Genomic DNA, 14,692 nt, shown 5'->3' with positions numbered 1-14,692 from the left:
GGATAATCACAATTACCCTTAATTCGCAACACTATGTTCACAACCTTTTATTGACAAGTGAAGGTGAATATCCTAATTCCTACACTTTTCGTAACCTCTACTTTCCCTTTTCCATGTTCCTGTGTAACAGGCACAAAGCTTGAAAAGATCTGCTCCAATCGTTGTGTAAGAGGTATGAGTGTCTGAATGGATTACTCATTTCCTGGTTTATACGCTCAATGGGCTCAATCTCCCCATGGGGTTCCTACATTATAGTCTCGATGGCCAGAATATCCTGATCTACAGATTCAAGATCTGCTTCTCCACCGGATAAAATGTCAGAAGCCTGAGGGATTGTGGAATCTTCCTGTTGCTGTATAACATTTTGAGGGGCTGAAGGGTCTCTTCATATTCCTTCATAACAGGCTCGAGATACTGAACAATAACCTCCTTCATGCCTGAAATGAGTTCGAACGAGTGATTTGTCTCCTCCTCTTCCCATACAACAGACACATGTGTGAATTACCTCCACCTTTCCATAACATGTCTCAAATAATTTTATCTGCTTCTTTAATTCTCGTGCTGAATGTCCTCATGCTATTCTAGTGTACCAATCTCTTCCAGTTCCTGTGTTCGAGACTTGAGGAGCCTGAATGGACTGATCCTGTTGCTGCATAACAGGATAGTGGTGCCTCATGGCCTATTCTGTGTGCAGCGTTATAGACTCGAGGAGCTGACTTACCTCCTCATGTAACTGTATAGGCTCTATGGCTGAATAACCTCGTCCTGTTCTGGTGTAACAGGTTCGAAGGCTTGAATGTCCTTCTGCTGTTCCTGTGTAACAGGCTGGAGAAATGGAATTGGCTGTGTTATTGGCTTCTGTTGCAGACTCTTTCCGGTGTTCAGTGCAAAAAAAATCATCTTTCATTTTGTACATTCTAATGCATATTCTATCAATCTGACCAACCTTTCCTTATAAGTTAACCCTTTGATTGCAGGAATGAGTTGAGGGAATCATCTCTGAGTTACTTCCAACAAAACAATATCCTTTCTTCAATGAGGTGACTAAATCTGTACACACTACTCTAGATATGATCTGATTATGATCGTGTACAACATCAGCAAGACTTTACCAACCTGATGTAAAATTCCCATCCAGTTTAGAGCAGTCTCAGCTGTCTGGGGGAATGCATAGCATTGTTGAAAGATCATTGTCCTTCTCTACTCCACCAGCATAACGAGAAGTCTGGGAAGAGTGAATAACATGACGAGATTATCTCAACGTCCAAATAGGCTTCACCAAATATCTCATGTGAACCTACCATTAATCTTCCCAGAGGCCACATCACTCAGATTCCACAGAATCTGGTAAGGTGAAGCTTAGAAACAGCAAGGAGAAGCAAATATTGATGAGAGTTATATATCAAAGTGAAAGTTGCAAATCAAAAGTTGAGTATGTTATAAAACAGGAAATTAGATACCTAGGTCTATGTGTACCACAGTAATAATGAACAATTTCAAGCTACATCTAAACTGCGTTAACCCACGTGAATAAAAATGCAGGGTAAAGGGATTTCATGAGCGTATTTGAGATGGTTTCATTTAACAGTATGTTGAGCACTGAGGTGGAGGTCAGGCTGTTTTAACATTGCTGTTATGTGATCGGAAGAGCTAATTGAAAACCCTGCTGAAAAGGAGGCTTCGGGAATAGTAATTATAATTTATTGAATTTTATATGACGTCTGAATACAGAACAGTTTTTTTTTAAAATTGTGGTCAAAAACCTGAGTCAAGCAAATCATAAAAGCATGAGGCGCAAATTAGCTTCATTGAACTGGAGAAGCATATGAAAAAGATTTACTTGAAGACAGGCAATGGTTGTTGTTTAAATAAACACCTTAAAATGTACAATATACACATGTGCACCACAGTTCAAACAGCAAAGGGGTAAGGTGACTTAACAATAGTTAACAAAAGAAGTTAGAGGTTGCATTAGATCAAAGGAAGCAAATCAGAAAAATACCAGATATTGTTGTAAGCCATGGGTTCAGAGACATTTGAGGGCCAATGAACTGATAAGGAAATTTTTAAAAGAATGCAAACGAACAAGAAGCATAACGATGATCAAACGCTTCCCTCGACACTTGATGGGAAAGTGAAGGCAAGGACACATGTGGAATGGTGAATATCCACACAAAATAACTTCTTGCAGAGAACGAGGAAATTGAAGAGAAACTAAACAGTTACTTTCATGCCTATCTTATTAGAGGCAAGATTAACTGATGGAGAAACTCAGTTTGTGTTCTCCAGTGATTGCCAAAATGAAAGGAGAACGCAGTTAAGCTTAGAAACGGACTGAAACAGGGGCATGGAGAAGTGTTGCCAGGCAAGGTTAGGGAGAATCCCAAGATGTTCTCCACGTACATCAATCAGAACAGAATAGCCAGAAAACAACTAGGGCCCATTAGAGACCAAGGGAGCACTTTGTGTGTGAAGCTGGAGAACATTGATCGATTGCTACATGAGAGCTCTATATCTGTTTTACTTCGGAGAAGGAGATTGCAGGGACAGAATTCAAGAAGTTGGATTGGGAAGCTCTTCAACAGACTGATATGAGATGTGAGCAGAGATCGGAGGCTTTGGCAGGTACAAAATTTGACTGATTGTCAGGTCTGGATGAATTATATCACAGGCTGTTCTGAGAGACAAAGGACAAAAGACCATGAATCAAATTTTTAAGTCGAATCTGGCCACAGGGATGTTGGAGCTGCCAGATGACTGGAGAATAATTAATGTGGTCCCACATTACAGGAAGGATGGTGGAAATAGAACGGAGAACTGTAAACCAGTCAGTATTAGATCAGTGTTAGGGCAAGTACTGGAGAAAATAGGAAAGGAGAAAATTGATCTCTATTTAGGGAGGCAAGGTTTAATTAAGGATAGTTTGCATGACATCATCAGAGGGAAGTCATACCAAATGAATGTTATTATATATTTTCGAGCTTGTTGTTTATATGGTTTTTCAGTGAGGCCTTTGACAAAGCCCATATGGGAAACTGATTTAAACAAAAAGTCATGATATCAAGGATAACTTAGTGAGTGACATCAAACATTGTCTTATTGGCAGGAGACCGAGGGTGGAGGCAAAAAGCTGTTTGTGTGACTGGAGACTAGTCTCCCCTGGTGTACCACAGGGATCAGTGCTGTGTCCCTTATTGTTTGTGGCATTCATAAATGATCCAGATGTGAATGTGTAGGGGGATGGGGGAGTTTGATAATTAAGTTTGTATTTGACACAAAGATTGGCTGGATGGTAGACAGTGACGAGGAAGGCCTTATGTTACAGGAAGATACACATGGAATTGTCAGATGGTCAGATGGATAGTAACCCTGATAAATATGTGGTGATGTCCTTTGGAAGAAGGAACCAAAAATCGGAGTATACAATGAATGGCAGCTCACTAGGAAGCTCAGAGGGTGTTTCTCCACAGATCCCTGAATGTGACTGCACAGGTTAACAAGTTAGGGAAAAAGTGAGGACTGAAGATGTTTCAGATCAGAATCACGAAGTGTAGTTCCGGAAAAGCAGTCGGTCGGGCAGCAGCCATGGAGCAGGAGAGTCGATGTTTTGAATATAAGATTTTCATCAGGAATGACTGGTCACATTCCTGATGAAGAGCTTATTCTCAAAACATCGACTTTCCTGCTTCTCAGATGCTGGCTGATCTGCTGTGCTTTTCCAGCAACTCACTTTTTGACTGAGGTTAATAGATTAGTTAAGAAGGCAGCGGGAACTGTAGGCGCAGCCTTCATTCATCAACATATACATTGTCAGAACTATAAAGTCTATGGTTAGGCCAAGATGGAATATTGTGTGTAGTTCTGGGAACCGTATTACAAGAAGGATTTTATTGAATTGGAGGGGTGCAGAGGAGATTCATCAGGAGTTTCCCTGAGATGGAGCATATCAGCTATGGAGAGAGGCTGGGTAAGCTTGGGTTGTTTACTTTGGAGCACAGAAGGCTGAGGGAGAGATGATTGGGAAGGGTAAGATTACGAGAGCGATTTTCAGAAAGATTTTTGCTGAAGTCCCAAGCCCAGTGTGCAAGATCAATTCTTATGGGATTGTGGCGACTATTTGGACATGGTTTCAGAAAGGGACAGCTGGCAGTAAAGAGTGAGTAAAAGCTTTTTGATTTGATTTTATGACCAGGTATATTTCACAGGATAAATACAATAAAATACAGCGAAAAGCATCCACATGTTGCGCAAAGTGGTGCCATTTTGAATAATTGAAGAAAATGGAACAAGAAAGGATACAGCTTGAAGAGAGCTGATGCATTGTGAGCCAGCTCCTCACCAACGACCACCGCTGCAAACCAAACCCTCCATGACAGCTACATCACCATCTACACCAGACCGCAGCAACATTGAAGATGCTGATCCTCAGGCACCATCTTTGCCACGAGGCAGATATTCCTGCATCACCGGCTGGTTGCACCCTATGCCAGACCATTCCAATGTCAGAGACATGTCTCTTACTGCTAGACCCACATCATTGATGTTACAATGACGGCCTTCCACTATCCGCTTCATCAGCACCAGTGCAGGACCCAATCAGCAACACGTCTCTCATTCTCAGGCATCACCGTTTGCTGCTGGGCCCTCTCTCACCCATGTTGCCTCTGCTGATGAAGCAGCTGTCAATTACAGGTCCTGTACTTGCTTCGGAAAAGTAAGTAAGGACTCACTCTCCTCCGCACTGCGCTCAGCTTGAGGCCCAAACCCTGATTCCAACTTGAGGTCAGTACGTTACAGAGAGAAAAGTGGGAGAAAAAATAAGAAAAAGGAAGCATGTAAGAGTGCACAAGCTCCAGCAAAGCAGCCCTTGGACCAGAAACACTGGAATAAAAGGATCATTTTATTGGAGACGAAGACTCGTGGGGTATCTCAGGAATACGTCCTTGGGTCCCAGCTATTCGCAAACATCTCAAACAATTGGTTGACGGAATCAATTGCAATATATCTCAGTCTGTTGTAAGAGAAATGCATTGAGGAGATCCTCGGCCATGATGAGAACGTGGAGGCTCACTGTGTTGAATGACATACTCCTTTCCTGAGGTTTCTGTGCAATCTGTGGGAATGCTCTGGAAATGTTGTCACAAGCTCTCAGATGTTAGGAAGGAGGCCTCTGCAGGGTCGAAAGGACTGTGTATCTCAATCCCTTTTCCGATATCGAGGCTAGTGCTGGGTGTTCTGTCCGGGTTATCCTTGATGACCTCGGAGCAGTTTGCTGTAATTCAGTGTCTTGCTTGGCTGTTTCAGAGACCATTGTCGAGTTTATCACATGTCTGTGTGTCTGGAGTCACGTTTAGGCCAGACCAGGAAAGCACGGGAGATTCACTTCCTGAAAGTACATTGGAGAAGCAAATTGGTGGTTACAATCGACATTGGCTTCACGGTCATTGTTACTCACACCAGATTTTGGATCTCGACATTTTATTAATTGCTTTTAACTTCCACCAGCTGCTAGAGCATTTGATTGGTCTGGGTTGATAATCCAATGACATTTCCACAACAGCACCAGTTTCACATGGGGACCTATCGGAATCCACACTGAGCAGGTATTTTTTGTGCTGCTTCACGGCTCTGTCAAAAAGACCTCCCACCAATTTGACTGTCGTAATGGAGTTGAGGGGGTGTTATTGGTCATACTGTAATTATTTTCCTCTTCAGGGACTTGTCATAGTAATTTTCCACATTGCCAGGTAGATGTCAGAATTGGGAATGGAATGAAATAGCTTCCCCAGGGACAGGTCTTGTCGAACATTGCCTATGTCGTATCTACTGTGTTCAGTTGTTTATTCATGTCACATAGAGCGAATCAAATTGTTTGAAAACTGTCATCTGTGATTCTGTGGGCATCCTGAGAAGGTGGGTTGAATCATAAACTCAACACTTCTGGCTGAGTATGGTGAAGATACGAATCCTTGTCTATTGCACTGATGTGTAGGGCTGTTCCATTATTTAGGATGGGGACATGTGTACGACCCTGTCCTGCAGTGAGTTGATTAATCCATTTTGACGGGGTGTGGGAGGACTGGTGAGCTTCGATCTGATCTGTAAGTCTTTGTATCATTGCGCCCTCTCTATCAGATGTTCGTTCTACTGTTTGGAATGTAACCAGTCAAGTGTGGTCGTATTAACGGGTTCTCATCAATTTTAGGGGCACATGGTTCTGACCCTGGCATGTTTACCCACATTCGTCACTGAACCATAGATCAGCTTGATGGTAATTGTAGACTGAGGGATGATCCGGGGCAAAAGGTTACAGTTTTATATAATTCTGCTTCTTCTATTGCTGTGGTCAACAGCACCACATGGAATAAACGGTTTGAGCTCCAATACCTCTAATACAGTTCTGCTGCCTGTTCTCCAGTTCACACCGAGACCCATTCACCCATCAGCCATGTACTCAGTGACCTACTCTGGTTTCTGATGTGGTACTGGTCCAATTTATTATTCTCATCCCATTGAGGGTCTCTCCATGGTACCACACTTACAGTTTGTCTAATTCCTCATCACGCTTTAATATATTCATCTGAATCCTTTCCCTTCCAGTATGTGCCACCTTCCATGTTTAGAGTGAATACATCCCCCTCTGTTTCTCTCCCTAAGAGTAAGAGCTCTGCCGTGTCAGTGAAGCAAGCCTTACACCGTTTCAGAACCAATCAATCTGTGCATCTTGTGTTATCTTTCACTTTCGGGATATGTCGCTCCAGGTTGGACAGGGGGTTTGAGCAACGTTGACACACATCTTTGAAATGTGTTGAAAAACAGAAATTGGTGGGGATGTTAAACAGGTCTGGCTGCATCTGTGGAGTGAAAGTATATTTAATCATTGGTTCCAGAGATCGTTCTTTCAGGCTCACAGATTCTTTTTTTTTGTTCTGGTTTCAGATTTCCGGTATCAACAGTTATTTGTTTTATTGAAATTGTGTGTTGTTCATTTCTGGAGAACACAGCAGAACGGGCAGCATCTACAGAGACAGAGAAACAGAGTTAGCGTTTCAAGTCCAGTGTGACACTTCTTCAGAACAGAAAAGGATAGGAAAAAGAGCCTTTTAATCTCTTGCCAGAGGTCGTGGAGGGGTGACGGGAAACAGACGGTGTGGAGGTGCAATGCCACTGACGAATGGATTTTTGTTTCTGGTAAAAGAGAATCAAATATAAAATGAGTATACATTCGATTGCAAAGGGGGGAATTGGGTTCATTAATTGAGTGCAAGGCAAACGATTCACAAACAGGGGAAGTTCATTGGTAGACCAAGAGAAGGAATGCATGAAGATTTGAGAAAATCCATAATAGCGTCATGCTGTGAAGTTATGGAATTGAATACTAACTCCTACAGGATGTAACGTACGAAAGTGAAATGTGAGATGTTACTCGAGCCTGGGTTGTGCTTCATTTGAACATTGCAGCTGCCCAGGACTGAAATGTTAGCATGAGAGCCAGGTAGGTTATTGAAATGGGAAACAATGAGAGGGTCAGGGTTATTTCTACAGACAGAGTGGGAGTGTTCCTTAATGCAGTCTCTGTTTGGTCTCCCCAATATAAATGAGACTGCATTGTGAGCAGCAATGACAGGAGACTGGATTGAAAGATGACAAGTGAAATGCTGCTTCTTCTGGAAGGTGTGTGTTGGGTTGTTAAGAAATGAGGAATGAGTTAGCAATCTTTTCAAATTTTCAAATGTATTTCTTCTTATATGTAGACGACATAGTTCCACAACTTGGAGGGAGTAAGTGCTACAGGTGCGGGAGGCCAGAGTTAATAAACTTGGAGCTGGAGAAACACAGCAGACCAGACAGAATCAGAGGAGCAAAAAGGCAATATTTTGATCTTGGACATTTCGTCAGGACTGGTGAGGTGGAGGGGAGCCCAGAAATGGAGTGATGGGATATGGAAGGGCGAAGGTTTGGCATGATGGTGGTGTATGCATGCAGGTATGAGGTTACTGTGATTGGTCAGTGGAAGGGTGGAGCGGATATGTGAGTGAGAAGATGGACAGGTGGCTCTGGTCAGGGAGAAGGGACATGGGGTAAGGCAGCGTGTGGAGGGATTTTGAAGCTTCTGCAGTCAATATTGAGGCCATTGAGCTATCAGCTTCAAAGGGAAACTCTCAGATGGTGTTCCTCTAACAATGGACAGTCTGAGGATGGGCATGTCACTGGACGAGTTGGAGGGGGAATTAAAATGGAAGGCAACTGGAAAGTCGGGTTGGTTATTGTGTGCAGAGCACTGGTGCTCCATACAGAGCCTGATCCTACATCACCAAGCACGCCTCCAACTCCCAATGTGGTCTCCTCTCTATCAGGGAGACCACAGGGAGTTTCAGGGGCATATTTGTGGAGCATATGCTTTCTGCATGCTTTATCCAACCCTACATTCCAGTTGCCATTCAAGTACTCCCTCACACCCACCCCCTATTGCTCGGCCAGCGATAGGTCCATCCTTGGCCTCCTCCACTGTCAGAGTGAGGCCAAATAGAAACGAGGGAACACAACCTGATCTTTCAGCTTGAGAGCTTACAGTTCACTGGTCTCAATATTGACTTCACTGGCTTCAATATCTCTCCACCCACAGCCTTATTCCATATTCCCCTTCCCTGACCTAAGCTGTCCATCTTCCTATTCGCATATCCGCTGTACCCTTCCCACTGACCAATCACATTATCCCCATACTTGCATCCCCTATCGTCATCCCATCTACCCTTCCCTCAGCCCCACGCCCCTCCCTCTATTTACTTCCTGGCTCCCCTTCCCCGACCCAATCCTGATGAAATCTTTCAGCCTGAAACATTTACTTTCCTGTTCCTAGGATGCTGTCTGACCTGCGTTGCTTGTTCAGCGTCATATGTATTGCTGTATCCGCAGCAACAGATTTTATTGTACTTTTTTAAATCTGTTTACAAATAAGCTTATCTCAACATTCTCACTACAGAGTCAAGGAAATTGTCTCTTTGTCACGAATGCTCCTGTCTGCTTCGAAATGATTTCCTTTGTTTTAACTGTAGTTTCAAGTCTGCAGTTCACAATAGCATTGTAAATGTAGCTCTTGTTATGTTGTTGCTTAATGACACCACATCCAATGTGCTTCACAACTTTCTTGTTCTTATACTCCACGCACCTATTCATAAATGTAAGGATTCATTAAGTCCATCTATACAACAGTTTCAACTTGCCTGGCCATTTGTAATTTCCTGTCTTCTGTGTCCCTCTCTCCTTACATTTACCAGTCCTCCCTCACTCCAAAGTTTCCTGAAAGCTCACCAGGAATGCCTCCACAATCACCTTCGGCATCTCTTTAGAACTATGGGGTGTTCTTCAACTAGTCTCGCTGATTTATCCAACTTCATCTTCCCCAGCTCCTTCTCCTTACTGGTGATCATTATACTCACATCTATCCTCTGATGGTCTTGAAGTTCTGACATTTTGCTGGTGTGTTCCACCGTGAAGATTTTTTGCAATGTATTCAAATCCTCTGCCAATCCATTGCTTCCCATAACTATTCAAGCTTCATTTTCCACTATTCCTTTGTTTGTTCTTTACTCCCTGTCTTCCTTGTTATATATCTAAAAATCTCTTTCAATGTTCTTTTACATGATTAACAAGCGTAATATCAGATTTTACCCTCTCCTCCCATTTGCTGTTCGAAGTTATCCATGCTGGAAATTATAGGCTTCGTAATCGTCTAGATTCCCAATAATCTTCACCACATTGAGCACATCTTCCTTTACTTTTATGCTGTCCCTGAGTTCGTTATCACTCACGGCTGCCTTGTCATCCGCTGAATATCTTTCTTCTTACTAGGGATGAATTTCTGATGTGATGCTGAATTATCTCCAGAATCTCCTGTCATTGCTGTTTCACCATATTTCCGTGCTCAGATCTCCTTCCAACTAACTCTGGCCAACGCCACCTTCATGTCTTTTTAGTCACGTGACTCAATTATAAGCCATCTCATCCAAAAGTGAGCAATAGATGTAAATTGAAGGAGGGAGGTTTGAGACATGGGACACGAAGAATGATTGGAGGATTTATTAACTACATGGAAAGACAGAGAGAGAGAGAGAGAGAATACAGACGTGGAGATGTAAAAATAGGGAAGTCTACATGATTGATAAAATTTGATGTCCTTCTGTATTTGGTTTGACAATTCCTGTGTGCTGTGGTCCATTGTACAGTGTATGTGCAACAGATTAATCTGTTGAAGTCCTGGATTTGATGCCAGAACTCTTATCTCCATCAATATAACAGGCACCAACTGTTGAAAGAACCCAGTATATGTTTCCTGGTAGAAAATGGATTAACTGAAACAAGTTGGAACGCCAGAAGCAGGAATTTATAACATCCATCCGATAAGAATGAAATATTAGATCAGGGAAAGCCAGGAAGGGGCAGGAGGCAGACGGTACGTTGAGAGAAGAGGAATATAACATCTCAGAAGAGGATTAAATTACATATTATTATATTATAAATTTTGTACATCACATGTATCATTTTGTTAACAATGTCTCCCTTGATCATTCTGAATATGTTGCACAAACCTGAAGCAATATTTTCTGTCTGCACACTCACGCACACAGACACACACACCCAGACACACAAACACACAGACACACGCACACAGACACACAGTCATACACACAGACACACACAGACACACAGACACAAACACACACACAGACACACACAGAGACACACGCACCCACACACAGACACACACACGCACATACACAGACACACAGACGCACACACAGACATACACACACACCAATCACTGTTCAGCCATTCCGTTTGAAATTATTCTGTTTTGTTTACACTGTCACTTGCCATTCCTTCTGAATATATTCTGTTGCTTTCACTGCATTTTATTTTATTCTATCTGTCAAGAAGACATTGGGGACTCGGCGGGGGGGGGGGGGGGGGGGATGTCACTTTCCTCCTCATCAGTCTCCACAGCCACTGTCTTCTATTCCTTTCCGTTTCTTAACCCATGAAAAATACGTACTGTGTCTGACCCTTGAATCCGAATAAACAGGTCAATTTTAAACAGAACACTTACTTCTGCGGTAAGGCTACAAAAAGTCTCAAAAAGAAAAGCCATATGAATTGTGCAATAAGATGTTTGCCTCTTTCCAAACAGATTGTAGAATTGCATTGTGTAAACGATAAACAATTAACTGGTGAAACCTCTGAGAGGGAAATCCGCATTTCTTGTGTATGTTCAGGTCAGTTGTGCCCAGAAGCAGTTTTTATGTTGGAAGTTGTTGTGGTGGAGGACACTTCAGGGTAGTAACAGCATCTCGATTGAAGCTGTGTAATGATGAGTATTCAGGCAGGTTACTATCCCGTACTCGCTATTGGTGGTGTTCCTGGTGAGTCGATCTCCGCCCATTTACTCATTCTCTAACCCGTTGTGAATATCATTGTTTTTTCTGCAGTGTATATTTGGCAAAGTTCCAAACTACTGTCTTCGCTTTCAATCACAATCTCCATTTCTATCCCATGAATTATATCTCCCTCGCTTACAAGCATCTGAGGAGAAACGAAAGTGTTCATAATCACGATTACCCCATTTTATCCTGAACTGCTTTGTATCTCATTATTCCGTCCACTTCAAAACCTGTCCACTCCCACCTTCACAATATCCCCATTCTTCACTTCTGCCTCAACAGTGTTTCTGAATAAACCATCATCCACACCTTTCCCATTACAATTCTCTTCTGGTAACTCTTCTCGTTATGCACATTTTGATCGCAAACTTTTTCTTACCTCGACCTGGACCTATGCCAGGTGCAAAGTGTGAAGTCAGTTTGATTCTAAAATGAGTTTCAGTATAACCTGTAACCTCACACGAGGGAGAGGACGATGCTGTCAGTGACTAGGAAGTGACAGTTTCATTGAACTGTCTTGATTCTAGAATGTTCTGAGCAGGAGTGGGTGTCACGTCCATCATCTCCCAATTGCAGTGTTCCGATGTATTCACACAGTGATGGAATCCATCTCTGCCTGCTGCTGAGTGTAATACCTTCGTCCTGTCTCCATAATGGAAGGTACCGAAAATCTTCTCGAAATAATATGGGACAGATTGACTGGTGAAAATAAGAACATGATTAGAATTAATAAAGTGAACTTACTCAATAACTAATTAAATTGAAGGTTGATAAGTTACTGCACCAAATGAGTTCCATCCGAGGTTTCAGGGAAGTGGCATTACAGCTGTGAACGAGTTATAGAGTCATACAGGACAGAAACAGATGCTTCGGTCCAACCAGTCCATGCTAACTATTCCAATTCGAAACTAACTTAATCCCACCTGCCCGCGCTTGGCCCATATCCGTCCAAACCTTTCCTATTCATGTACTTATCCAAATGTCTTTTAAATGTTGTAACGACAAGAAAGAAGTATTGATTCCCCTACAAATTTCTTTCGACTCTGGAATTTATCGTTCCTGCAGACTGGAAAGTAGTTATTGTAATCCTGAATATTTAAAACGGGCGTGAGAGGTAAAACAAAAATGTGTTAGGTCTGAGGAAAATATTAGAACCTTTTATGAGAAATTTTATAACTCGACACTTGGGAAATCATGATGAGACTTGGTACAGTCAGCTTAGATTTAGAAATCGGAAATCATAATTGAGAATCCTGTGGAGTTTGTGTTAGTTGATGCATCCACAAAAGAGAAAGAGTGGGAGTGGTGTATCTGAATTTGCAGAATACAATTTTACATTGTTGCTAACAAATTAACAAAGGAAGTTAAGAGTACATTGATAAGTTGCAGACGGGGTGATCTGGATATTCCACATGGATTGAGAATTGGTCAGTGGAAGCAATACAGAGCTTCTTGCACTTTTAGAGACTGAAGACAGTTACTCATGGGATATCACAAGTTTCAGTGTTTGAACCACAACAATTTGCAAGTCATAGAAATGATTTGGATGTGAGAAATAAACAGCATACATCTCATTTTGTATTGATTAAATAGTACAAGGTTTAGAAGTGTTTTTTTTTCAAAAGGACCCGAATGTTCTTGATCATGGGTCACCAAAAATAGCACATCCAAGGCTGTAAGTATTGAGCATCTTATACAGTATCCTGCCCTTCACTGTAATATGATTCAAGTGCAAAGGAAAGACATCTTCCCGTATTTGTAGGGCCTTGATGAGAGAGTATTTGGGGCACTGTGAAGAGATATGATCTCCTTTGTAAGGCACGATCTCATTAACACTGACACAACTCAAGCAGTGTAATCCATGAGATGATTATTCCATGAGGAGACAGTGATGGAACTGAGTAATTAATCTGTCGTGTAGGAGACAAAAAGGGATGATTGCGCTGAAACGTGAGGGTTAGCGACTATCACATAATTCTAAAAGAGACACTGTTAGTATGATAAGTAATTCATTTATGAGATTTATTGTCACATGTGCCTAAGTCCAGTGAAACCTTTATTTGCGAGCAGTACAAGCAGATGACAGTAAGCAAGGACACACAGACCGTCGGATGAAAAATAAACTTCGACAGAGTAAGGCGTGCAGGTTATTATACGCAGGACATTCAAACAAAAATGATCAACATGAACAAGATCATCATTATTTGGAGTTACAGAGCCCATCCATCAGTCTAATATAGTATCGCCAATACATTATGTGCCTGAATGATTGTTCCCTCCAATAATGTGCCGTTGGCATGAGGTCCTACAAGAAAAAAATAGGTATATAGGAACGAACTAAACAAAATAGGACATCGGAGGTAGTAATCTCAGGAATGCTACCAGTGTCAAGTGCTAGTCAGCGTAGGAATGATCGAATAATCAGGAAGAATGTGTGGCTTGAGAGATGGTGCAGGAGGGAGGGGTTCCGATTTTTGGGATATTGGGACCGATTCTGGGGAAGGTGGGACTATTACAATTTGGACGGTCTACATCTGGGTGGGACTGGAGCCAATGTCCAATGGAATGCATTTGCTAACGCTGTAAGGAAGGGTTTAAACTAATGTGGCAGGGAATCGGGAAACAAATCTGTTTGCTGAGCAGAAAAGAGGTAGTAACTAAAACCTCAGCAACTAGATAATGAAATCAGCAGACTGAGGGGAAGGGGAGGCAGGAAGCGGAAGATGAACACGGAGGGACTTGTAGTTTTAATGCAATAAGTATAGTAGGTAAAGCAGATGAACTTAGGGCTTGGAATAGTACCTGGGAATATAATGTTATTGATGCTACTGAGACTTGGTTGAGGGAATGGTGTGATTGGCAACTAAGTATCCCACGACATTAATGCTTCAGGCGGTGTAGAGAGGAAGGTAAAATGGGTGGATGACAAATGTCACTGGTCAAAAAAGATATCACAGCTGTGCTGAAGAGTCCAACATGGAAGATTCGAGCAGTGAGGCAATATGGGGAGAGCTCAGAAAGAGAAAGGGTGCAATAACAATGCTGGGATTGTACTACAGGCCTCCCGACACCGATCGAGGTACAAATATGTAGATAGATCACAGAAAGATGTGGGAGCAACAAGATGGTGGTGATAGTAGATTTTAATTTTCCCAACATTGACTGGGATTCACTTCGTGTTAGAGGTACAGATGGAGCAGAATTTGTATGGACCATCCAGGAGCGTTTTCTAGAGCAGTGTAGAAATAGTTCAA

The sequence above is a fragment of the Chiloscyllium punctatum genome, chromosome 28 (genome assembly GCF_047496795.1).
Source record: "Chiloscyllium punctatum isolate Juve2018m chromosome 28, sChiPun1.3, whole genome shotgun sequence".
NCBI classification, from domain to species: domain Eukaryota; kingdom Metazoa; phylum Chordata; class Chondrichthyes; order Orectolobiformes; family Hemiscylliidae; genus Chiloscyllium; species Chiloscyllium punctatum.
This window is presented reverse-complemented; position numbering follows the sequence as displayed.